Source organism: Chiloscyllium plagiosum, unplaced genomic scaffold, assembly GCF_037043375.1.
Source record: "Chiloscyllium plagiosum isolate Xiang-an unplaced genomic scaffold, Cpla_swu_hap1 HiC_scaffold_6, whole genome shotgun sequence".
Taxonomy (NCBI): Eukaryota; Metazoa; Chordata; class Chondrichthyes; order Orectolobiformes; family Hemiscylliidae; genus Chiloscyllium; species Chiloscyllium plagiosum.
The window spans coordinates 108752201-108777189 of NW_028270144.1; the positions used below are offsets into that span (position 1 = coordinate 108752201).

Here is a 24989-nt window from a genome sequence, read left to right on the forward strand (position 1 = left end):
TGAAGCTAGAGCCTGGTTCTGTAACACTCTGAATTAAATGTCCTCTCTTTCCATCCTCTGCATAATTTTATGTTTAATAAAGTCTGTTGCTATGCACTCAGGAGCATGTACGTCTCATATTGCTACATGGGGCATCAGTGATTAGACCCATGGTATCACATACATGTCTCAGGTGATGCCAGTAATTGGAGGCCACAAGGGTTTCAAATCCAGAGGTGGGAAAATACCCAAAGTGCCACTCAGTGGTGGTAGGTACCAACCAGTGACACATTTTAAGCTGTATACAGACTCTGAAGAGCACAATAGGAAAGGCTATGCAGAAGCTGCAGAAAGAGTGGACTAAGTTCTACAGCAGCACATAGCTAACAAGAGGAAGAAATCAATCAGCCATGGTAAAGTAGTACAGAAATGAAAGTGCGTACACATGTGAGGAAATGAGCACATAGAAAACACACTATGATAAACAAATGAGGGGTTAGGGTGCATTCTGAGCCACAGAGAAATTCGAATGATGGGAACCCAGTCTGGCCAGTCTTATAGAGGTGGAGTGCTGTGGTGTAAAATTCCAAGCAGTGGAATGTGGTGAAACGGTTAAAAATTATGTCCCAATACATGTGTGAATCTAACCGGAATGGAGGTGTTGCTTAGTCCCGTGTGAATCTTCTTATCTGTATGTAACCAGAATGGAATGTGTTTTTTAGCCTTGCTCTGCTGTTCACATGAATGTTTATATCTGGAAAAGAGTATATCAGCTGGAAAAGTCTCCAGTTCGGGGAGTCTGCTCCGTGGTTACGTTTAACCGCCGAGCGTGGGTTGTTGGCAACCGCTCTACGAGAACTGACGGCTCCCAGTTCCGGTAACATGTAGAGTGAGTATAAGCCAGACCCGTTGTGGCGACGCTGCGGGGAATAAAATGCCCATATTCTAGCAGACTCGCCTCTTGGTCGTTTGTTCTGTGTCAGACTACTCTCCTACGAACCTGACCTTGAGAATTTTTTAAAACAAGTGCAAAGAGAGAGACTGTGGTAAGGCTGCAGCAACAACACAGAAAATTAACCACAGTCCAAAGCAGAATTCAGGGATCCAGAGAGGGAAGATGGCCTCTTCCTAGGGGATGCAAAAGGTCGAGAGCAAGAATCTAAACCCCAGGATGAATTTTGGCACACAGGGTTTAAAGGCAATGGCGGAGAGAAACCAGTTTTAAATTGATACTGGAGCAAATGAATAATCCCTTTCAGATCTAGGCTTAGTTGAGGGAGGCATCCTCAGACTGTCCTCCACCAAAATGTGGGACATAGAATTTGAATAAGAGGCCAGAAGTGTGCTGCATCTTGCTACAATGGCAGCAATGACCTGAGGTTACTCTTCCAAGTAGCTCAGTAATTCAGAGTACCACACGAGAGTTAAGTGGTTAGTGCTCCTGCCTCAAGGTGCCAATTTGGATGACTGTCTGAATGGCGTTTGTACATTCTCCCCATGTCTGTGTGGATTTCCTTTGGGTGCTCTGGTTTCCTCCCACAGTCCAATGATGTGTAGGTTAAGTGGATTGGCCATGGGAAATTGCCTATAATATTCAAAGATGTGCAGACTGGGTGGATTAGCCATGGGAATTGGGAAGAAGATTGCAGGTCAAGAAGGCGGTGTAGAGTCCAAGGGTTGGTAAGGTGGGGGGAGGGGAAATGAGGAAGCTGGAGAAATCTGCATTCATCCCTTGTGGTTGGAGGGTTCCTAAGCAGAAGATGAGGTGCTCTTCCTCCAGGCGTCGTGTTGCCAAAGTCTGGCGATGGAGGAGGCCAAGGACCTGCATGTCCTTGGCAGAGTGGGAGGGGGAGTTAAAGTGTTTTGCCACGGGGCGGTTGGGTTGGTTGTTGCGGGTGTTCTCTGAAACATTCCGCAAATAGGCGGCCTGTTTCCCCAATGTAGAGGAGGCCACATCGGGTGCAGCGGATGCAATAAATGATGTGTGTGGAGGTGCAGGTGAATTTGTGATGGATATGGAAGGATCCCTTGGGGCCTTGGAGGGAAGTGAGAGGGGAGGTGTGGGCGCAAGTTTTACATTTCTTGCGGTTGCAGGGGAAGGTGCCGGGAGTGGAGGTTGGGTTGGTGGGGGGTGTGGACCTGACGAGGGAGTCGCGGAGGGAGTGGTCTTTCCGGAACGCTGATAGGGGAGGGGAGGGAAATATATCCTTGGTGGTGGGGTCTGTTTGGAGGTGGCAGAAATGACGAAAGATGATACGATCTGGAGGTTGGTGGGGTGGTAGGTGAGGACCAGTGAAGCTCTGTCCTGGTGGCGATTGGAGGGGCGGGATTCAAGGGTGGAGGAGCGGGAAGTGGAGGAGATGCGGTGGAGAGCATCATCAACTACGTCTGAGGGGAAATTGCGGATTTTGAAGAAGGAGGCCATCTGGGTTGTTCGGTATTGGAATTGGTCCTCCTGGGAACAGATGTGGCGGAGGCGAAGGAATTGGGAATTTGGAATGGCATTTTTACAGGTGGCAGGGTGGGAGGAGGTGTAATCTAGGTAGCTGTGGGAGTCGGTCGGTCCTCACCTACCACCCCACCGACCTCCCCCCTCACTTACCTCCAAGGCCCCAAGGGATCCTTCCATATCCATCACAAATTCACCTGCACCTCCACACATGTCATTTACTGCATCTGTTGCACCCGATGTGGCCTCCTCTACATTGGGGAGACAGGCCGCCTACTTGCGGAGCATATCAGAGAACACCTCTGGGATACCCGCACCAACCAACCCAACCGTCCCGTGGCAGAACACTTTAACTCCTCCTCCCACTGCGCCAAGGACATGCAGGTCCTTGGCCTCCTCCATCACCAGACCATGGCAACAAGATGCCTGGAGGAAGAGCGTCTCATCTTCCGCTTAGGAACCCTCCAACCACAAGGGATGAATGCAGATTTCTCCAGCTTCCTCATTTCCCCACCCCCCACCTTATCTCAGTCCCAACCCTCGGACTCAGCACCGCCTTCTTGACCTGCAACCTTCTTCCTGACCTCTCCGCCCCCACCCCCTCTCCGGCCTATCACCCTCACCTTAACCTCCTTCCACCTATTGCATTCCCAACGCCCCTCCCCCAAGTCCCTCCTCCCTACCTTTTATCTTAGCCTGCTTGGCACACCCTCCTCATTCCTGAAGAAGGGCTTATGCCCGAACCGTCGATTCTCCAGCTCCTTGGATGCTGCCTGACCTGCTGCACTTTTCCAGCAACACATTTTACAGCTCTGATCTCCAGCATCAGCAGTCCTCACTTACCCCTAGCCATGGGAATTGCAAGGTTACAGGGATGGGATGGGTTTGGGTAGAAAGATGCTCGGAGGGTCAGTGTAGACTGGATGGGCAGAATGGCTGTAGGGATTCTGTGACGAATTGCCTATTGTAGCAGGTATGGCAATTCATTCTGTTGTCTATGATAAATTCTCACTTTCTCATGGAGTCCCTGAGGTGTTCTTATCTGCGAGAGAGAGCGATCCAGGACCTAGGAGAAATGAAAAACTCTATCTCCTCAACCCTAGTATAATCTTCAGAATGCCCTCCATTCTCCTTCTTGTTTATTACATTTAACCATCAATCAATGAGCAAGGCTGTGATCATTTGGGTCCTGGTGTCCTCTCTTGTCAGTCACTGTCTTCCCTGATGCTACATTCAATTCTTCATGTGGGTTATAGGCCAAAGACTATTTCTAGTCATTTCACTCCACCAATGTGTTAGCCCTCCAAGGAAATGACAAGAGAACACAAACAACCCACACGTTCTCGAAGATAACCGAGAATGCTGTTAGAAACATCAATCCCTCAAGTACAAAAGACCTGTGTGCTGTGAGCAGGGGGCAAGCGTTTGTGGTTAAATGTTAGCATTAATAAAGGGTGCTGTAAAAAGAAAAACAACTTAGACAATGTAATGCAGAGGGAATTGTATCTTTACTCTGGCTACATTTAAAGGGAACTATGTTGTAGTGCTATCAGATCACAGGCAATTGGGAGTCTGGGTCTGTCAGTTTCCAAGTAAAATGTCCTCTGTTTACTGTCCAGTATATACAGTTCTATCTAATAAAGCCTGTTCCTGTTCACTAACATGAGTGTAGAATTCACATGACCAGAGGAATTATTCCTGATAATAGACTCCCCCTGAACAAAGCACTATGCTTACGCCAACAACAACTTTGATTTATGTAGCAACTTTAATATGATGAAAAACACCAGGGTTCTTTGCAGGAAAATTAATAGACAAAACTTGAAACTGAGCCACATAAGGAGAGATCGGTAGTACTGAAGATTAAAAAGACCTTGTTACGCATATCTAAAGATAGCAGGACTGGTGGACAATGTGGTTAAGAAAACAAATAGATTACTTTATTAACTGAGGCATAGAATACAAAAGCAAGGGTGTTGTGCTGGAACTGTATGAAACACTAGTTAGGTACAACTGGAATACTGAGTCGAGAGTGTGTTGCTGGAAAAGCACAGCAGGTCAGGCAGTATCCGAGAAGCAGGAGAATTGACGTTTCAGGCAAGAGCCCTTCATCAGGAATCAACTGGAGTACTGCAATTGTGGTCACCCACTATAGGAAGGACACTCCAAAAAACAGTCACATCCATCTTGAAACATTAACTCAGTTTCTCTCTCCATAAATGCTGCCAGACCTACCGGGTTTCTCTGGCATAGCTTCAGATATTCAATGGACCAAGAGCTGAAGGGCAATGGACCAAGAGCTGGAAAAATGGGATTATTGTAGTCAGATCTTTGTTGACTGTTGAGGCCACAATGGGCCAAATGGCCTCTTTCTGTGCCGTAGACATGAAGTTGGAGAGCTTGGAGTGGGGAGGGACGTGGAGGTGGTGGTTCTTGGATTGCCAGATGTGATCAGAAATAGAGAAGGTGAGCCTATTAAAGAATTCCAATTTGAGGAAGGGAATTTTCTATTTGATGCATTTGGAATGTAAATCAGTAATAATAGGGGTCCCAGGTGAGAAGGATTTGCTTCTTGAATTGATTATGGCTATCAGAGTTTAGGATCAGCTGAATGGAACAGTCATGAACTTGGATAAGGATTTTAGCAACAGAGGGGTAGTGGTAAGGTATGGTAAACATGAAGGTATAAAAGGAGATGGAAGTCTTTGTGGCAGAGTGAATACCAAGTTTGTATTTGTTGTCGTCTGGTAGATGAATAAGTTTACAAGAACAACAATTACAGTGCAACAGTCTAAAATAGCCTAAACTCTAGGTATCTCTCACCAGTAATTTTAGCATTGAAATGAGAATGTATTCTTTGTATCACTCAAGGGAATCCATTATCTTTACTATGTACTGCTTCAGTTTTCCATATGATATATAGTTTTTATAGCAGTTATGCAATCCTTTTTATTGATTAATGATTATATTCATGTAAACATTAATAACTGCCACTCAGCAAACATTGCATTCAAAATGTTCATGTTAAATCTAAACACACAAATAAGCACAGGTGAATTTGAAAAAGAAATCTGTGCTTATAGATATATGAAATCAGGTAAACCAAAATATCACATATAGAAATAATGCTAACTCAGTGTTTAGCATGAGAGTTTTGTCGTTGTTGTTAATTACAAAGCTATTATAAAATTATCTTAAATATGAATATGCAAATTAGACGCAGATATAGGCCAGTCAACCTGCTCTGCCATTCAGTAAGGTCTGTTTGAGTTCCAAATTCCACATTCCCATTTACCCTCAATAACCCTCCATCCTTTTGCTTACTGAGAATCTATCTACCTCTGCCTTAAAAAAAATTCAATTACGTCACCTCCACTGCCTTCCGAGACAGTGCTCCAAAGTGAAACAAATCTCTGAAAGAAGAATTTCCCCATACCTAAAGGGACAATCCTAAACTTAAAGCACTGTCCCCTACTTCTAGCCTCCCCCAAAAGAGAAATCATTCTTTCCGCATCCACTTTGTCAAGACTACTCAGGATCTTATACACCTCATTAAATTAGCCCTCACTCTCCTTTACTCCAGTGGAAACAAATCCAATCCATCTAAGCTTCCTTTATAACCCAATCTGCTCAATCAAAGGATCTAGTATCAATTTAAGAGGCATTTGGATGGGTGTATGAATAGGAAGGGTTTGGAGAGACATGGGCCGGGTGCTGGCAGGTGGGACTAGATTGGGTTGGGATAGCTGGTCGGCATGGACGGGTTGGACTGAAGGGTCTGTTTCCATGCTGTACATCTCTATGATTCTAATAATTGTAGTTGCTGGTTGTTGGAAATTGAACAATAAATTGGTTTGGTCATTACTTGGGTTGAGATATGTTTATTTCAACAATGCCTCGTTCAGTAACACTTTAGATAAGCAATCCTGTTGTAGATGAGTTCCAAGATTGCTGTGTTGATGAAAAATTCTCTCTTCATTTCTCTCCTAGTATTTTTTAAAATCTTTTTTGCCGATCTGTAGATTTAACAAGATGCGCTTGAGAATAGGCATGTGCCTCACTGAATAATGATGTGCTTCCACACTCCATATTGCAAACTGCTCCCAGTTTTCTATGTTGCTTATTCAAAGTTTTTTTTAATGCCCTCAATGGACGGTGATAACAAATGCTGCAAATCTCTGTGAGAGTATTTACTTGCTTTCAACTGTTTTTTGACATGATGCAAATGTGACTAGGTTTTCTAAAATAACCCAGCTTGAGCAGGTAGTTGAAGTCTGACTTTTTTTGTTTCCTTTTATATAGTCATAGAGTCATAGTGACATACAGCAAGGAAACAGGCCCTTCAGTTCAGCTAGTCCATGCTAACCAAGTTTCCCAAACTAAACTAGTCCCACTTGCCTACACTTGGCCCATATCCCTCTAAACCTTTCCTATTTTTGCAACTGTTTGTATGTCTTTTCAATTATGTAACTTTACCTGCATCCATCACTTCCTCAAACAGTTTATTCCACATATGAACCATTCTTTGTGTGAAAAATGTTGCCCCAAGATCCCTTTTAAATCATTCCCCTCTCACCTCAAAAATATACCCCCTAGTTTTGAACTCCCCCTCTCTAGGGCAAAGGCCTTTGGTACTCACCTTATCTATGCCCTTCATGATTTTATAAACCTCTAAAATGTCACCTCAACCTCCTGCGTTCCAGTGAAAAAAGTCCCAGGCTATCAAGCATCACCTTCAACTCAAACCCTCCAGCCCTGGTAACATCCTTGTAAATCTTTTCTGCATCCTCTCCAATTTAATAATGTCCATCCTGTAGCAGGGCTTCACCAACATCCAATACAACCACAACATGATGTCCCAATTCCTACAGGTAATGGTCTGAGCAATGAAGGCAAGTGTGCTAAACGCCGTATTAAATTCCCTGTCTACCTGTGATGCAATTTTCTGTGAACTATGTACCTGAACCCCAAGATCCCTCTGTTTGACAACACTTCCCAGGGTTGTACCATTAACAGTATAAGTTCTGCCCTTGTTTGTTTGATCAAAATGCAATACCTCACATTTATCCAAATTAAACTTCATCTGCCAATCTTCAGCCGACTGGCCCAATTGATCGATCCCTTGTAATCTTAGATAACCTTCTTCATCGTCCACTATATCACCAATTGTGGTGTCATTCACTAAATTACTAACCACAGGTCTTCTATGAATGGAAAGAGCATTTACTCTGTGACATTTTTACAAGATAAGGTGCACAATGGCTCAGTGGCTAACACTGCTGCCTCACAGCGCCAGGGACCCAGGTTTGATTCTGTCCTCAGAGACTGTGGAATTTTCATATTCTCCCAGTGTCTGCTTGGGTTTTGGCTGGGTGCTGCAGTTTCTTCCCATAGTCCAAAGATGTGCAGGTTAGGTGGATTGATCATCTAAATTGCTCATGGTGTTCAGGGATGTAGTGGATTGGCCATGGGATATGCAGGGATGGGGTTGGGGGCGGGGGGGTGCGGGAGCACAGGTCTAGATGGGACGCTCTTCAGAGGGTCAGTGTGGACTCAATGGGCTGAATACCCTGCTTCTATGAGATGCCCCCTAATTTAGCATGGGCACAGATTGAGCCTAAGGAGAGTGAACATGCTCTTGAAGCTTAAAGACCAGTGAGAGGAGTTTTAGCTTGTGAAAAGCAACAGGGCACAATGTGGGTGTGTTGGGTGGGTGGGGGAGGTGGGTGGGTGGTGTAGGGAATGGTGTCCTCTCTTCAATTCGTTAGAAATTTTTCATTGCAAAATAGATCCCACCGGCCAGGCTGCCAGTGTGGATGTAAGGGGTGTGAGATGCCCCTCTACAGAATAGTTTGTGGCTGCTCTTAAACCCAGGCATACAGGAAAGGCCTCTCAACCTGTCTGAAGCCAGGGCTGCCCCATTTGCTGCCAGCCTCTAGCTACTGAACCTAGCCCCATCAGCAGGAAGACGTGGAGGCCAATTGAAAAATTTCATTGGCCTCCTTTTATTGTCCTCAGTTTGTCCTTTTATTGAACTTGCGACCTACGTGTGGGCAGTAATCCCACCTCTGTTCCAGTGGCAGGCTGGCCCTACATTCCTCCGAATCCAGGGCAAGTGAGGGACAAGAATCCAGCCTCTATCATCGTCTGTGAGATCACACAAAGGTATGAAGGCTATGGAAACCCATATTCTTCACATTGTAACCATAGGCTTCCTGTTCAGAAGGGACTACAGGGCACAGCCTTTTCCAGTTTAAGATTCTGTTGGATTTTTGAAAGTCTGTTAATCCCATAATTGTTTTCTCAGAGAACTGAGCAGACTTTCTGCTATAAATGAAATTTTTCATCATGCAGTGTTGAATCTGAAGATCAAATGGTATTGAATTGTTGGACTATGTCCATTGAAGGAACACAGTGAAACAGAGAGATTGATGTTTACCAGAAATGAAATGTTGTTGATGTAAAACCTGAGCCATCTTTCAATTTATGAAATAGGCTTTTTGTGAGGAAAAGATATGTTTGTCTCAAGCAATCAGTTTGAATCAGTATATCAAAGCAATTGAAGGTGACCTACTTTGGCTTCAATAACTCCTCAATTTTTAAGTTTTCATCTTTAAGCTGCCTAGGCTCTAAGCAATGAACTTCCTTCCATAATTCTCTGTATTTCTTCATATCTTTCTTTCCTCCTTTTGGATGATCCTGGAAAACCTACTATTTTAACCAAACTTTTACCTTAATATCTTCTGTCGTGGCTCAGCTTCACATGTTGCTTGATTGTCTTGATGGGATGCTTTGATTTATTAAAGGTGCATATAAATCCAAGTTGTTACGATATTCTTGACTTAGTTGCATTGCTTTGGAATATTTATAGATCAGATGGGGGTAAGGAAAACACCAACTTTATAAAGAAACATCTCACCTTCATCTTGCCATGAGACCAAGATATTGTGACATTGCATCACTTCCTGTTGTGTACACCGGGCCTCATTGGCATATTACACAGTTGAAATTAATTCCTTACATTTTGAGGGTGGCACAGTGGCTCATTGGTTGGCACTGCTGCCTCACAGCGCCAGGGACCTGGGTTTGATTCCAGCTTCGGGCGACTGCCTGTGTGGGGTTTGCACATTCTCCCCATGTCTGCGTGGGTTTCCTCCCACAATCTTAATCCATAGATGTGCAAGCCAGGTGAATTGGCCGTGCTAAATTGCCTATAGCGTTAGGTGCATTAGTCAAGTGTAAATATCGGGTAGTGGAATGGGTCTGGCTGGGTTGCTCTTCGGAGGATTGGTATGGACTTGTTGGGCCAAAGGACCTGTTTCCATACTGTAGAGTATCTCATCATAAACGTTACATCTCTGCCCAAATCACAATTTCAATTTCATTTTTACATAGATAACCTCTTTGGTAGTTTCACAAGACCACCCAAATGGATCCTCTGCTCCTTAAAATGAGATTAGGTATTTGAGTCTTGCATGCGGTCTTTCAGAGTCTGCTCTCTGGTAGAAGGGGAATAGGCAGTTCAACAATCGGGTTTTTCACTAGACTTGTTGAGGATAACAGCATGTCTGCTCTGTTTGATTGTAGAGGTGACTGTTCCAACAGTGTGGACATCTACTTCCATGTGAAAATCATTGCACACATGTATTCTGCCTCACTACACCATTATTAGTTTGGGCAAGGTAGGACTGTGGATGTGATGGCTATGCAATCACTGTTCTATAGTGAGCTTGTTTTCAGATCCAAACCAGATGTACCGGTTGGAGGACTAGGAGATTGCTTGCTTTGTACAAATTGTCATTGTTGCATATTTGTCTGGAACATGTTCGTTCTCTTTGCCCCATTAACTTATGTTTGTGGTATGTGTATAAGGGAGTTGAGTTCTCTGTCTCCTTCCCATGAGTTTAGATGGTGTTAGAATATGTTGGAGTGAAGCTGAGTAGCTTGGAGTGCAAGTTGGATGTCATCATTGTTCAGCGATGCTTTCATTATACATGCTGTACTTTTAGCTTCACTCATAGTTTGAGGATATCTTGGTGAACAGATGGTATAAGTGAATCACTGTGGTGTTTTGAACTCTTTAAATACTTGTTAGCAAATTCTGGCCCATTGCAGCTATTACCTTCAGGGATGTAATCACTGTTTCAAGAAGTGTGATCCTGCAATTGCTTGACATCTGCCCATCAACGGGGATAACAACTTAGTAATAATAGAGTAACAATCGACTCTAGGTGTTCAACTAACTGGTCTATAGTTACCTATTTGTTCTCTCCCTCCCTTTTTGAATATTGGTATTACATTGGTATTTTGCTAACCCACTTGGACTTTTTCAGAATCTAAGGATTCTTGGAACATTACTATCTGTGCATCCACTATCTCTGTGACGATTTCCTTTAGCATCGTAGCACACAATCCATCAGGTGCGGTGGATTTATCTATCTTTAGCCTTCAGTTTCCCCTGTACTTTCAACTCTAGTAACAGTGATTGTATTTATTTACTTCACCCCAACATCCCCTTGATTATTTAGGATTTTTGGAATACTACTAATGCCTTCTACTCTGAACACTAATGCGAAGTAATCATTCAACTCCTCTGCCATTTCATGGTTCCCTGTTATTAATTTCCAAGCCTTATTGTCTAAGGAATCTACATTCTCTTTGGCCTCTCTTCCTTTTCATGTATTTGAAGAGACTTTACTATGCTTTTTCAAATATTACTTGCGAGTTTGCCCTCCAAGCTTTTTTTCCTTCTCTCCCTCTTGGTCACCTTTGGTTGGTTTTTAAAACTTTCTCAATCCTCTGGTTACCCCCAATCTTTGCCACATCATGGATGTTTTTTCCTCTCAATTTGATACTATCTTTGACTTCCTTGGTTGATTTATTCCCTTTCTAGAAACCTTCTTCCTCACTGGTGTATATCTTCTTCATGGTCATGAATTACTTTCTTAAATGCCTGTTGTTGTTCTCCAGTGATCTTTTCTACTAAATTCCTTTCCAAGCCAACTCTGTCCTCATTTCTTTTTAATATAAATTTGCAGATGACACCAAAATTGCAGGTGTAGTGGACCGCGAAGAAGGTTACCTCAGATTACAACAGGATCTTGATCAGATGGGCCAAAGGGCCAAGAAGTAGCAGATGGAGTTTAATTTAGATAAATGTGAGGTAATGCATTTTGGAAAGGCAAATCAGGGCAAATCCACTTAATGGTAAGGTCCTGGAGAGTGTTGCTGAACAAAGAGGCCTTGGAGTGCAGGTTCATAGTTTTTTGAAGATGGAGTCACAGGTGGATAAGATAGTGAAGAAGGTGTTTGGTACGTTTGCCTTTATTGGTCAGTGCATTGAGTACAGGAGTTGGGAGCTCATGTTGCAGCTGTATAGGACATTGGTTCAGCCACAGTTGGAATATTGCATGCAATTCTGGTCTCCCTAATATAGGAGGGATGTTGTGAAGCTTGAAAGTGTTCAGAAAGCATTTACAAGGATGTGGCCGAAGTTGGAGGGTATGAGCTATAGAGAAGGCTGATTGGACAAGGGCTATTTTCTCTGGAGTGTCAGAGGCTGAGTGGTGACCTTAGAGGTTTATAATATCATGAGGGACATAGATAGGGTAAATAGTCAAGGTCTTTTACCAGGGATGGATGAGTCCAAAACTAGAGGGGATTGGTTAAAGGTGAGAGGGGAAAGATTTTAAAAGGACCTAAGGGGCAGCATTTTCAGATGGTGGGTAGTGTATGGAATGAACTGCCAGAGAAAGTGGTGGAGCCTGGTTCAATTACAACATTTAAAAGGCATCTGGATAGGTATATGGATAGATAGGGTTTAGAGAGAAATGTGCCAAATGCTGGCAAATTGGATTAGATTAATTTGAAATATCTAATCGGCATGGAAGAATTGGACTGAAGGGTCTATTTCTGTGCTGTACATCTCTATGGCTCTAATATCCTATTTAAGTTTGACATGTTTGTTTAAGACCCAAGTTTCTCACACTCAAACTGAATGCTATATTCTAGCATGTTATGGTCACTGTTTCCAAGGGCACCTTTTAAATTGAGATTATTTATTATTCTTGCCTCATTTCATGTTACCCAATCCAAAAAAAGTCAACTCCCTCGCCGGATCCACATATATTGCTCTAAGAAATTATCCCAAATATACTCAATTAATTCTTCCTCATGGCTACCTCTGTCAATTTGAAATATGAAGATTGAAAACTGCCTTTTTTTACTTGCCTTTATTATGTCCTGATTTAGTATGTGTCCTGCACTGTTGTATTATCCGATAGACTACTCCCATCAGTGTCGTCTTCTCCTAGTCATTTCTTGCCTCTACCCGTATGGATTGGACACCTTCCAATCCAAGATTCTGTCTTATTATTACACTTATTCCATAATGACAGGGACTTGTCCATAATTGTTCTTTCACTCACTGCTACCATATGATATTCTTGGTCTCATTGAGTTAGTGCAGAATGTTCACCAAATGTGAGAGATCAGGAAAACATTAACTGATTTAAGAAACATCTTGCTGTGGCATCACCTTACCTTGATGCTACAAGAATGTGTTGGAAAAATCACCAGCCTCTGAGTCCAAGTCGGGGCTTAACAACAGAGTTTATTGTACAAGGAAATACCGGAGCTCTGGGGAGAGAGAGAGAGACCCCAACAGCACAGTGGTCAGCTGCAATTCTTCTCTCCACCTGGAACACATGTCAAGATATTTTTATACATTTTGTAATAATAGGTCAGTGATGAGGTTATTGTCTTTGTAACATGGTTTGTTTATGGTAAACATTGCAGAATTGTTAATAGTTTCGGTGCAGTCATCATCAGGTCCGGCTCAGCTTCATTAATTTCAGCACGGTTGTTGTCAGTTTCAGCGCAGACATTGTCAGTTTCAATGTCTGCACGGAAATCCATTGCTCGTATAATGGGTGCTAATTGCTCTTCCTGAGAAGGACGATTACTGCAGCTCCTTATTGAGTCTGTATCAAGCTGTTAGCATTTCTGTCAAAGCTGTTGGCTGGATTCAGACACTTTGGCTAGCAGCGTATGCTACTCATGTGTATTCTCTCTCCCTTCCGCCTTAAACTAATCAATTAGGTTGAGTGCATTGTGCTGGCATTCTTGTGGCCCCAGGCAGTGTCTGTATTTGCTCTGCTATCTCTCTCCATATTGTCATCCAGTGGCCATCTTGTGTGTCTGTGTGCCTAGCGTCACCCTGCCCCATGCCATCTCCCACTTCAAATATAATGTTGCATTCCTCTGACTTTGTTTTTTATTAGCAGATCACACAGTTAGAATTAAACCCATTTACTACATTTATACCCACACAAATTCTGGAAAAGTGCCCAGCAGATGTTTTACAGCTTTAAAAGCTGGAGAGCCCAGATTAGCCAGAACTATAATTTGCAAGAAAGAATTTTGCTTTAAAGCTATCTGTCAACACAGGAATATATTGGGGAGCCATATTAAAATCATCTGGTTAAATAATGTTAATATCTGTGACTAAAACTGTCTAGTATTACAGTGGCGCTGAACGTTTTCCTAATTAATATTAATTTTAATTAATTTTAATATTAATTGTTTCAGTCTTGCATAAATGTTGTGACGTTAATGTGGGAAGTCAAGTGCGTTTATAAATTGAAAAGCCCAGCCTACATTTATTTATGTGGCTTTGCATTTTAAGATCTGTTCAGATCTTGATGAGGCTTTGAGCTTTAAGTAAATTGCATAGATTTAATCATGTGTTTAATTACTATTTTAAAATGGTACCAACAGCAGCCGTTAATGATTGTAAGTGCCCCTTGGCCTACATACGCACAGCTGTTTTGTGTGTTGCATATGTTGGAATCCAAATCAGAGCTCCCTGTTAACCATTGACCAGAGCTAGGTAAAACAAGGGCTGCAGATGCTGGAAACCAGATTCTAGATTAGAGTGGTCCTGGAAAAGCACAGCAGTTCAGGCAGCATCCGGAGCGGGATAATCGACATCTCGGGCGAAAGCCCTTCCCATTCAAGTTCCCAAAATGAGTTACTGTTGACCTGTTTAGATTCTCAAAGTCTTGCTTCACCTCTGCATGACAAAATGAAGTAATTAAGATGATGAAATACTGCAGATACTGAAAATCTGAAGTGGAAAATGACGGAAGTGCTCAGTTAGTGTGGAGGGAGACGATGTTAGTTTTTCCAAGGCAAATGGCCTTTCGACAGAGCAGGCAAAGTTGGAGATTTAACCAGCTTTAAACAAATACAGGGGCAGAGAGAGTGGGGAATGGATGCGTTTGTGGCAGAGGACAGACCAACCACAAGGTCAAGTATCTGACAGAAATAAAGATTGCTGGAAATACTCAGCAAGTCAGAGCTTCCTGTGGAAAGAAACAGGGTTAATGTTTCAGGCCAATGATGACCCTTCATTAGAAGTGAGGGTGGAAAACATAGTCATGTGTTTTGAGCAAGTGATTTGTTTGGGGGGGTGGGGGAGCGAGAAGGAAGAGGGGAAGATCAAAATGGAAGGTCTGAGGTAACAAAGGGATTAATTGACAAAATATTTTATGGTGATGACTGAACAAACAAAACCTTTATCCAAAGAAGGTGTGAATGGCTGGATGCAAATGAGTAAAGAAATTTTAAAAACCTATTTGGAAACTCATTCTGAAATAAAAACAAAGTACTGGAAAATTCCTGAAGTTCAAAAAAAGGGTCATTTTATGTCTCGAATATGATTTTTTTTATTCTCTCTTCACAGCTGAGGATCTCCAGCATTTTTAGATTAGATTCCCTGTGGGCGGCACGGTGGCACAGTGGTTAGCACTGCTGCCTCACAGCGCCAGAGACCTGGGTTCAATTCCCGCCTCAGGCGACTGACTGTGTGGAGTTTGCACATTCTCCCCGTGTCTGCGTGGGTTTCCTCCGGGTGCTCCGGTTTCCTCCCACAGTCACAAAGATGTGCAGGTCAGGTGAATTGGCCGTGCTAAATTGTCCGTAGTGTTAGGTAAGGGGTAAATGTAGGGGTATGGGTGGTTTGCGCTTCGGCGGGTCGGTGTGGACTTGTTGGGCCGAAGGGCCTGTTTCCACACTGTAAAGTAATCTAATATAATCTAGTAAGGAAACAGGCCATTCGGCCCAACAAGTCCACACCAATCCTCTGAATAGAAACCACTCAGACCCTTTCCCCATCACTATATTTATCCCTGGTTAATGCACCTAACACTATGAGCAATTTAGCATGGCCAGTTCATCTGACCTGCACATCATTGGACTGTGGGAGGAAACCAGAGCACCCGGAGAAAATCCACGCAGACACAGGGAGAATGTGCAAACTCCACATAGACAGTTGCCAAGGCTGGAATCAAACCAAGGTCCCTGGCGCTATGAGGCAGCAGTGCTAACCACTGAGCCACCCGTGCCACCCGTAATTTATTTCAGATCTCCAGCATTCAGTACTTTGTTTTTAACTTTATTCTGTCAGAGGCTGAGTATACCTTGGCAGACACAAGGGGTTTTAGCAAATGTGCACGGTGCAGCCATGTGACAGGTCAAACATGATTTGATCTGGTTTCCTCTCTCCAACTGAAGGACTTGGCTGTTTGGAAAAGGGGGCATTTGGTTGGCAGTGTGGCATGTGAATGGTAATGGCAAAAGCCTGGACTGCACCATGAGGGAGTCTCATGACAGGGATGGACCAGTGGGAATGGAGCAGAGGGGTAGACTCCAAACAGCAAAAGATAATGTTGTTCTTGGCTCTGGGCAGTTAGAGCTTAAAGAAGCTCTGGAGAGGTAGTAAGGCTGAAAAGGTTATAAAAGGTCATAAGGCTGCAGACTTAGGGTGTAAGAAAGGGCCATTTAAAGCTTGGTGCAACTGAGAGTAGACTTTGAAGAAACCCAGGATGGTGCTAGCTCAGTGAAGCTGGTTGTCTAGCAAAGAGCTAGAAGTGTGCCTGTTAGTGGAGGCCAGAGTGTAGCCTAGGGAAACCAGCAGAACGCAATCTGAGAGCAGAGTCATAGAGTCATACAGCATGGAAACAGACTCTTCGGACCAACTCGTCCATACCAACCATAATCCCAAACTAAACTAGTCCCACCTGCCTGTATTTGGCCCATATCCCTCCAAACATTTCTTATTCACGTACTACCCAAAAGTCTTTTTAAGCATTGTTACCAGACCGCATCCACCACTTCCTCTGGAAGTTCATTCCACACATGAGCCACTCTCTATGTAGAAATAGTTGCCAGTCTTGTCTTTTTAAAATCTTTCTCTTGCCTTCAGAAGATGCCCCCTAGTCTTGAAATCCCCCACGCTGGGGAAAAGACACAGGATGAAAAGAAAAGAGACTGCAGTTGAACCATCAGGTAGTCAAGTTTGGAGCAGCTTCTGTGGGAATTCAGAGGCTAAATAAATCTTCAAAACCGAAAAGTCAAAATCACCCACAAGGCAGATAGATTGTTTGTGAGATTTTGTATCTCTTGAGCTCCCTGAAATTTGGGTTGCTGAGAAATCGATGAGATCTGTCTTGACTGCATTCTGCTATTTGCTAAGCAGTATGGTGCATTTGCCTGCAATTTGCTATTTTCATTCATATTTGCCTTATGTTAACTATTCATGTGAGATTATTGTAGATTGGTTACATTTCCTGACTTTGTGTACTGATTTTTAATGTTTATTGTTTGAAACCATGTTCTCTGAGTGATACCTGGGATTTCAAATTTGGTTCATTTTTAAAACATTATTGGTAGTAAAACAGGTCGTGAGAAAATTTGGGGTTCAAGATTGTAACAAGCCAAACCACCAAAAAAAAAACAAAGGTAATGACTTGTTGACCTCAACATGGAAACCACATGGTTGGAGTTCCCAATTCAAAGATGAGATGCTGTCCCTTGAGCTTGTGTTGGGTTCGACTGGAACACTATCACAGGCTGTGGACAGAGAAGTCACCATGGGAGTTAGGTGGAGAATTAGAATGACAAGTGACAGGATGGTTGGGACCATGCTTTCAGCCAATTCTAGGATGAAGGTGTTCTGCAAAGCAATCAGCCAATTTGATCTTCCCAATGTGAAGAGTGAATCCAAAATACTAACTTGAAAAATACAAGTAAATCACTGCTTGACTTGGAAGGAATATTTGGAATACCTATTATTGATTGTGTGGCTTCTGGAAGCTGAGGCATAGCAACTTCAGCTGAGTATGCTGGTGGCGTATTGTTAGAGCCAGTCTGATATCCTGGGGCACTGGTTCAAATAGCAATATGGCAGATGACGAAACTTGAGTTCAATAAAAATTTGAAATTAAAAGCTAGGCTAATGGTGACCATGTAAGACTGGTGATTGTTGTAAAAGTCTATCTCTGTCGCTATCTTCCTTTAGGGAAATAAATCTAGCCTATATATGACTCCAGATCCATAGCAACGTTTTGACTCTAAAATACCCTCTGGGCAATTAAAGATAGGCACTAAATACTGGTTTGGCCAGCAATGCCCATATCACAAATCAATTGTCTTTTAAACTGGTTAACCTCCTTGCATTGACCAGTTCACTTCTTCGATTCTGCATTTGTTCTTACTGCAAGTCTGAAATATATATAACACAGACATGATAAAGGTATTTATCTTTATGTTGCCAGACGATTTTTAAAATTCTCTTGTGGTACATGGGTGTCACTGGCTGGGCCTGCTTTTATTGCCTGTCCCTAGTTGCCCTTGAGAAGGTGGTGTGAACTGTGTTCTTGAACTGTAGCAGTCCCTGCACTGTCGTAAGTCTGACAATGCCCTTAAGGAGGGAATTCCAGGATTTGGAGCCAGTGATACTGAAGGAATGGTGATATATTTCCAAGTCAGAATGGTAAGTGGAAGAAACCTGCAGGTGGTGATGTTCCCAAGTATCTGCTACTCTCGTCCTCCTAAACGGACGTTGTGGGAGATTGGAAGGTATTGTCTGAGGATCTTTAGGTAAATTTGCACGTGTGTATGCAAAGGCCGAGTGTCCTCTCAGTGATTCGGATCATTTATTGTTTTTGTCATCTACATTTTACATCTTTGGCCCAATGTGTGATTATGTTAATGTAGCACTATGTCCCTTTTTAATGCAACAGACCAGTATTCTGAACTGAATGCAAGTACTGACTACTTGAGTTTAATTGTTTGATCAGATAATATTGTCAAGTATTTGTTATTTTTGGCTGAATGTCAGAAGCACCACTAATCGTTCAGATGGCCTGTGGCACTGTTTGTGTTGTTAGATGCCATGCTCTTTTACAGCAAAGCAATGTTATACCATAATTATGGCACATTTTATCTTTGCTATAAATATTGTAGAAGTGGAATATGTTAAATTCAGGGCTGAGTTTTACCACATATCAGCTAAGTGTCAATTTCAGTGAGATTCATGGAGAGTTTCTCTCAGTGAGCTCTCAAGCAATTTTTTCCTGTTTGTTTAACCATGTACCCTCCAAGCCTTTGTGGTGCGGCACTCACACACTATCATGTACTCGCTAGCAGCAGAAGGATCTGCCGGACTTTCCATGATTGACATTGCCAATGCCGTCTTTATATTCAAGCTGTGCAGCAGGTCAGTCGCTGGCTGCCAAAAATGGCTGTTCACTGTACGTGACGGGGAAGGGAAACAAATAAGATCGGCTTCTGAGGGCACGTTGGTAGCACAGATGATGCTTCATTCGAAATACATGCACATTCATAAATGAATGCCTACTTTGCATCATCACCCCTCTGATCAACAGACAATTGTAACTGTGGCAACAAGTGTCAGCACCTCTGCCCCCAGTCCGATCCAAATATCAGAACCTCCTTTTCAGGTGGCTATTCCCTGCTCTGCCATGGCCTTTGGGAAGGAACGGGCTGCATTGTCTCTCTGTTCAGATTCAGTCAGAAGGTTGCTGAACAGAGTTATGGGCCATGATCGCAGAGAGTTACCTTTGCCTGCCTTTGGAAGATGTTGCTCATTGAAATGATGTTGGAGCATGTGAGAGTTCTCGAGGATTACCTCAGCTTCCAGGTTACCTAATTCTGACCAATTCCAGGGTGGGAGCAGGATTCATTGACCATAAAATAGATAAAGAAATATTGGGGTGGCTGTTGAAAGTGTTAATTAAGGTTGTAGGTTCTGGGTAGTATTTTGAAGGGGGGCAGAGGGATGAAGAACAAGAGGTATTTAGGACGGGAGCTCATGGGCTGTGGTTCAGGCACCTGCAGGAAAATTGCCACTAAAGAGGGAAGGATGTTTTTCCAGGACACAATATTTTCCATATCATAAATGCCACAAAGTTAAACTTCAGATGAACAGACCTGTGGGTTACCACTACAAGCTGTCTTTGCAACTGAGCATGAGAAAAATCTGTTAGGCTTGTGGTCAAATTGTAACAAGGACTATAAATGTACTGGCATTTCTCAGTGTGACATATATTATGCGGTAAATTCTAATACCAGTAGGTAACCTCATGCATTAGACTGGAGGTTTGGAGTGGTTAGATTGCTGAATGACAGCAGCCCATATTATTTTTGTACATCCAGGAAGCACTTGTCTGCCCCCGGTGAAATGGTTATTTGAAAATTACTTGAATAGTTTCCAATAGCTGCCAGATTATATTGAGCAGCCTGCATCCAGTCATAAGGGTGTGAAATGGTACCAAGCCTCTGTGGCTACAATTGTACATGTATCCTTCTGTATCTTCCTCCATCCTTGACAGAGATACCACGTCTGTCATCTTCCTGCCATCACTAGGATTTTACCAGCAATTGGGAGCTGGGGGCACTTTGCCACATGGGATGGCCCAGTGAAACCTGATCACCTCATTGTGAGCTCAGGGATGTGCGCAGCACGGTGGCACAGTGGCTAGCATTGCTGCCTCACAGCACCAGAGACCTGGGTTCAGTTCCCACCTCAGGCGACTCTGTGTGGAGTTTGCACATTCTCCCCGTGTCTGCGTGAATTTCCTCCGGGTGCTCCGGTTTCCTCCCACAATCCAAAAATGTGCAGGTTAGGTGGATTGGTCACGCTAAATTGCCCGTAGTGTTAGGTGAAGGGGTAAATGTAGAGGAATGGGTCTGGGTGGGTTGTGCTTCGGCGGGTCATTGTGGACTTGTTGGGCCAAAGGGCCTGTTTCCACACTGTAAGTAATCTAATCTAATCTAAATTGGGAATCCCAATTTGGGAATTAATATGGACTGATGGAGCCAAATAGCTGCTTTATCCTTTGTGAGAAATGCAGTGACCTTCTCAATAAAGGCAGGCCTGTTAAAGTATAGGCTGGAATAATGGCCCAGAATTTACACTGTCCACATGGATTATATTCCAGAAATTGTGCATCTAGAGCCTGTGGAATCCCCACTGTAGCAGAATTTGAATCTGGGATATTGGAGATTGCAGTGGGCAATTCCCCAAACCCTGAATCCACTGAAAGTATTCATTTAAATTGAAGCATTTGGAAGGTTCCTGTTGAATTAGGTGAATAGTTGCTCAGGAAAAGTTATACAATTAAGAACAGTCTAACTCCCAAGTAACTATCAAACAGACCCTATAATTGCCTCAGATCCTTGCAACCACACTTTCCCAGAACAGTTGCACCATTCAGACCCTGACCCAGTACTCCCTGGAACCCAATCACCCCTTTCCCACCTCCTCACCCCCACTGGACACTATCCTTACCCCGCCACTGGATATGCTCCCATCTTCCCTTGCTGTATATCTGATGCCTTTCCTGCATCACCAGATCTCTCTCTCACGCTCGCACACACACCCCAAAACTCCATTCCTGCTACCCACCAACCTAAGCACAGTGCCCCATACCTGGCTCCCGTGCCACCTTGCACCCTACCACATTCCTACTTCCTACTTGGCATCCTACACACAAGGCACTTCCCACCGATACATTACACACATGGCACCTTCCACCCCTACTCATCTGGCACCCTACCCTCCCAGCTCTATAACATCAGCACATCTACTTGCCATTTGACAGCAGCTTTCAAAATGGCTCCCTGGACTTGAACTATCAGAATGTCAACTGACTGGACTGACTGGGTACAGTTTGCCTTCCTTCTACAATTCTCCATCCCAAAAGAACTGACAGAATGGAAGTACAATTCCACATTTCTGAAGGAGCCAGAATCGAAATCTCCTATCGTAAATGTAGAGCTCTTTCCTTTCATGAAAGAGACGGAGCGGAGTGAGCAATCTGCATGAGATTATGACTCCTTGGAAAATCCAGCCCGTTATCGATTGTCAAAGTTAAAAAATCACACAACACCAGGTTATAGTCCAAGAGGTTTAATTGGAAGCACTAGCTTTCAGAGCGCTGCTCCTTCATCAGGTGGTTGTGGAGTACACAATTGTAAGACACAGAATTTATAGCAAAAGTTTACAGTGTGATGTAACTGAAATTATACATTTTTTAAAAACCCTTGATTGTTAAGTCTTTCATCTGTTAGAATGACTATGTTAGTTTCATTTCTTCCTTATGTAAATCACAAAACATTTTTTAAAAGTTACTTTCTCAGGTTAACTGTAACAATTGGTGCCAGCCCAGATGAGATGTTAAGATGTTGAAGGTGTTAGCCCCCTGTGTTCCCTGTCTGTGCCATAATGTTTAGACTGATTCTAATCTACAAAGTGAGTTAAGAGTTTTACATGGATTCCTGCATGGATTCAACATCTTAACATCTTATCTGGGCTGGCACCAATTGTTACAGTTAACCTGAGAAAGTAACTTTTAAAAAATATTTTGTGATTTACATAAGGAAGAAATGAAACTAACATGGTCATTCTAACAGATGAAAGACTTAACAATCAAGGGTTTTTTAATGTACAATTTCAGTTACATCACACTGTAAACTTTTGCTATAAATTCTGTGTCTTACAATTGTGTACTCCACAACCACCTGATGAAGGAGCAGCACTCTGAAAGCTAGTGCTTCCAATTAAACCTCTTGGACTATAACCTGGTGTTGTGTGATTTTTAACTGTACACCCCAGTCCAACACCAGCATCTCCAAATCGATTGTCAAGTTGTGTATCAATTCAGACAGCAAATTATTTAATAATATAGAATGCATCAACTTGAAAGATCTGGTGGGAGTTTTTCTGCAGCCAACCTGCTCCAATACCTCTTCTTCACTTTATCATTTCCTTTGTAGCAAGTTTTGATTCTTCAAGATGCTGTTGTTTCTTTTAATCAATGTTATTTCTAATATCTGATCCTGTTAAAATATATTCTAATCCATGAAAGCTGGGGAGCTAAACAGTGCAATAATTTTGGTTAACACATTAGAGTATATGCACATAGCAGTGTAACGAAGTTATGTGATCATAACTTAATAATTTAGAGGTCATTGATTTATTGCTTTTTCCAAAACATTTACAAGAAGTGTTAAGTACTTGATGTCAGGATTTCTAGTCGATTTCCAGCCCTGGCCTCATCAATTATTCAAATTACAATTTAAGGCTGGCATTTTCTGAGATAAACAATTGCTCCGTTCCCTTACAAAGACCATTTTCTCTAGCTTCTAAAAGAAGCAAAACAATCATTAGGATATATTTGTGGAGGGTTGGAATTGAAAAAGACGGAAGTTATTGTTAAACTTGTCTTAAGCTTTGGTTAGACCACACTTTGAATACTGTGTATAGTTATGATCATCATATTATAAAATGATATAGTCACAATTTTCCCTTTTTGAGACTGGAAGAGGCTGAATAGGCTAGGCCTGTTTTCCCTGGAGCATTGGAGGTTGTGGGGCAACTTGATAGAAGTTTATAAAATCGTGAGGGGCATGGACAGAGTGAATAGCCAAGGTCTTTTCCCCAGGGTAAGGGAGTCCAAAACTAGAGGGCATAGGTTTAACATGAGAAGGGAAAGATTTAAAAGGAACATAAGGACAACCTTTTCATGCTGGGAGTGGTGCAAGTATGGAATGAGCTGCCAGAGGAGGTGTTGGAGGCTGGTGCAATTACAACATTTAAAAGGCATCTAGATGGGAATAGGTAGGGTTTAGAGGAATATGGGCGAAATGCTGGCAAATGGGACTAAGTTAGGTTAGGATATTGGGTCAGCATGGCTGAGTTGGACCAAAGGGTTGTTTCTGTGATGTATGACTCTATGACACTAATTGTAGGGTAGGTGTATTAGATATTGACTAATTTGCCACTCCATTGCCAAGAAAGATTGCTTGTCCACTTGTCAATTATCTTGGTAGGAGCAAACCAGTGACTTTCAGCAAATATTTTGACTTATTGCAGGCCTTGACAGTGACTTCCAGGCTTCCTAGAAGTTGCCAGCCAATCCGAGGCCAACAGGGGAGGCGATGGCCTCATTGTATTATCATGAGATTATTAATCCAAAAAACTCAGCTAATATTCTAGGGTCCTGGGGATCATGACAGATAGTGGAATTTAAATTAATTTTTTTTTAAAATCTGGAAATAAGTATCTACTGATGACCATGAAGCCATTGCTGATTGTTGGGGGAAAGCAACCCGTCTGGTTCACTAATGCCCTTCAGGGAAGGAAATCTGCTATGCTCACCTGGTCTGGCTTACATGGGACTCCCAACCCATAGCAAATGTGGTTGATTCTCAGCTACCCTCTGAAACGGTCTAGCAAGCCACTCAATTCAAAGACGGCTAGGAACGGACAATAAATACTAACCAGCCAGCAACACCTATATCCCGCGAGTGAATTTTTAAAAATAGTTCAACAGCTTCTGGGTCCTAAAGACCATTGATTTAGGCCCATTCTGCAGGGATCCAGGAATAGGAAGGGTGATCTTTTTTTCTTTTTTTATGGGGTGGGCTTTGAGGAGAGAGGACTATGTGGGGTTTGAAGGCAAAGCCAGACCTCTGGAAGCCACTCGACTCCAGACTGGGGCAGTTGGATTCCCACCCTAACCCAGCAGGCATTTGCCCTGGTTACCAAGTTCAGAAATCAGCCGCTTTGGTGACCTGTTGGGAAGGCAGGTGATCAGTGATGTAGTATGTTGAGGCCCTTAAGTGGCCATTGATTCACTTAATTGGTCGGTGGCTCAAGGAAGTCCCCGATGGACTACTTCATCTGGAATCTAATTGGTGAAGGGGCAAGAGATGGCAAGTATCCACCCAGGTCCAATTCACCCAGTTATTTCCCCTTCACTGCTCCCTCTCCAGGGAGAGGAGCAATTTGCCCATCAATGCACGAGAGAGTGTGCAAAAAGATGGATGACAGTGATGTTGGAACCATGAAATCATACCCATCAAGAAATGATGAACAGAATGTGTCTCTTTTCACTTGAAAATAGAAGGCTGAAGGTTGACCTAATTTCAAACCTTAATCAAGAGTAGATACAGAATGGATATTTTTTGCTGGTGGGAAGAGCAAAACTATAGACTATCAATTGAAATATAAAATAATTAACCATGGAATTCAGAAGAAATATTACCAAGCATAAGAAAAATGTGGAACCCACTACCACAAGGAGTAGTTGAGGCGAATAATATGAAAGGATTGAAGGATGCTGGAGTGGAACTCAAAATGGCAACGTGGATTAGTTAGGCCAAATGGCCAAATATCAGTGTTGTTTGACAT

At 42.8% G+C, this 24989-nt stretch overlaps 1 protein-coding gene across 1 annotated transcript in view; it reads left to right on the top strand.

Annotated features, from left to right (window-relative positions):
• mgat4a (alpha-1,3-mannosyl-glycoprotein 4-beta-N-acetylglucosaminyltransferase A) overlaps positions 1–24989 on the top strand; it is a 281788-nt gene that overhangs the window by 192166 nt on the left and 64633 nt on the right. The gene's annotated exons all lie outside the window — the stretch shown is intronic.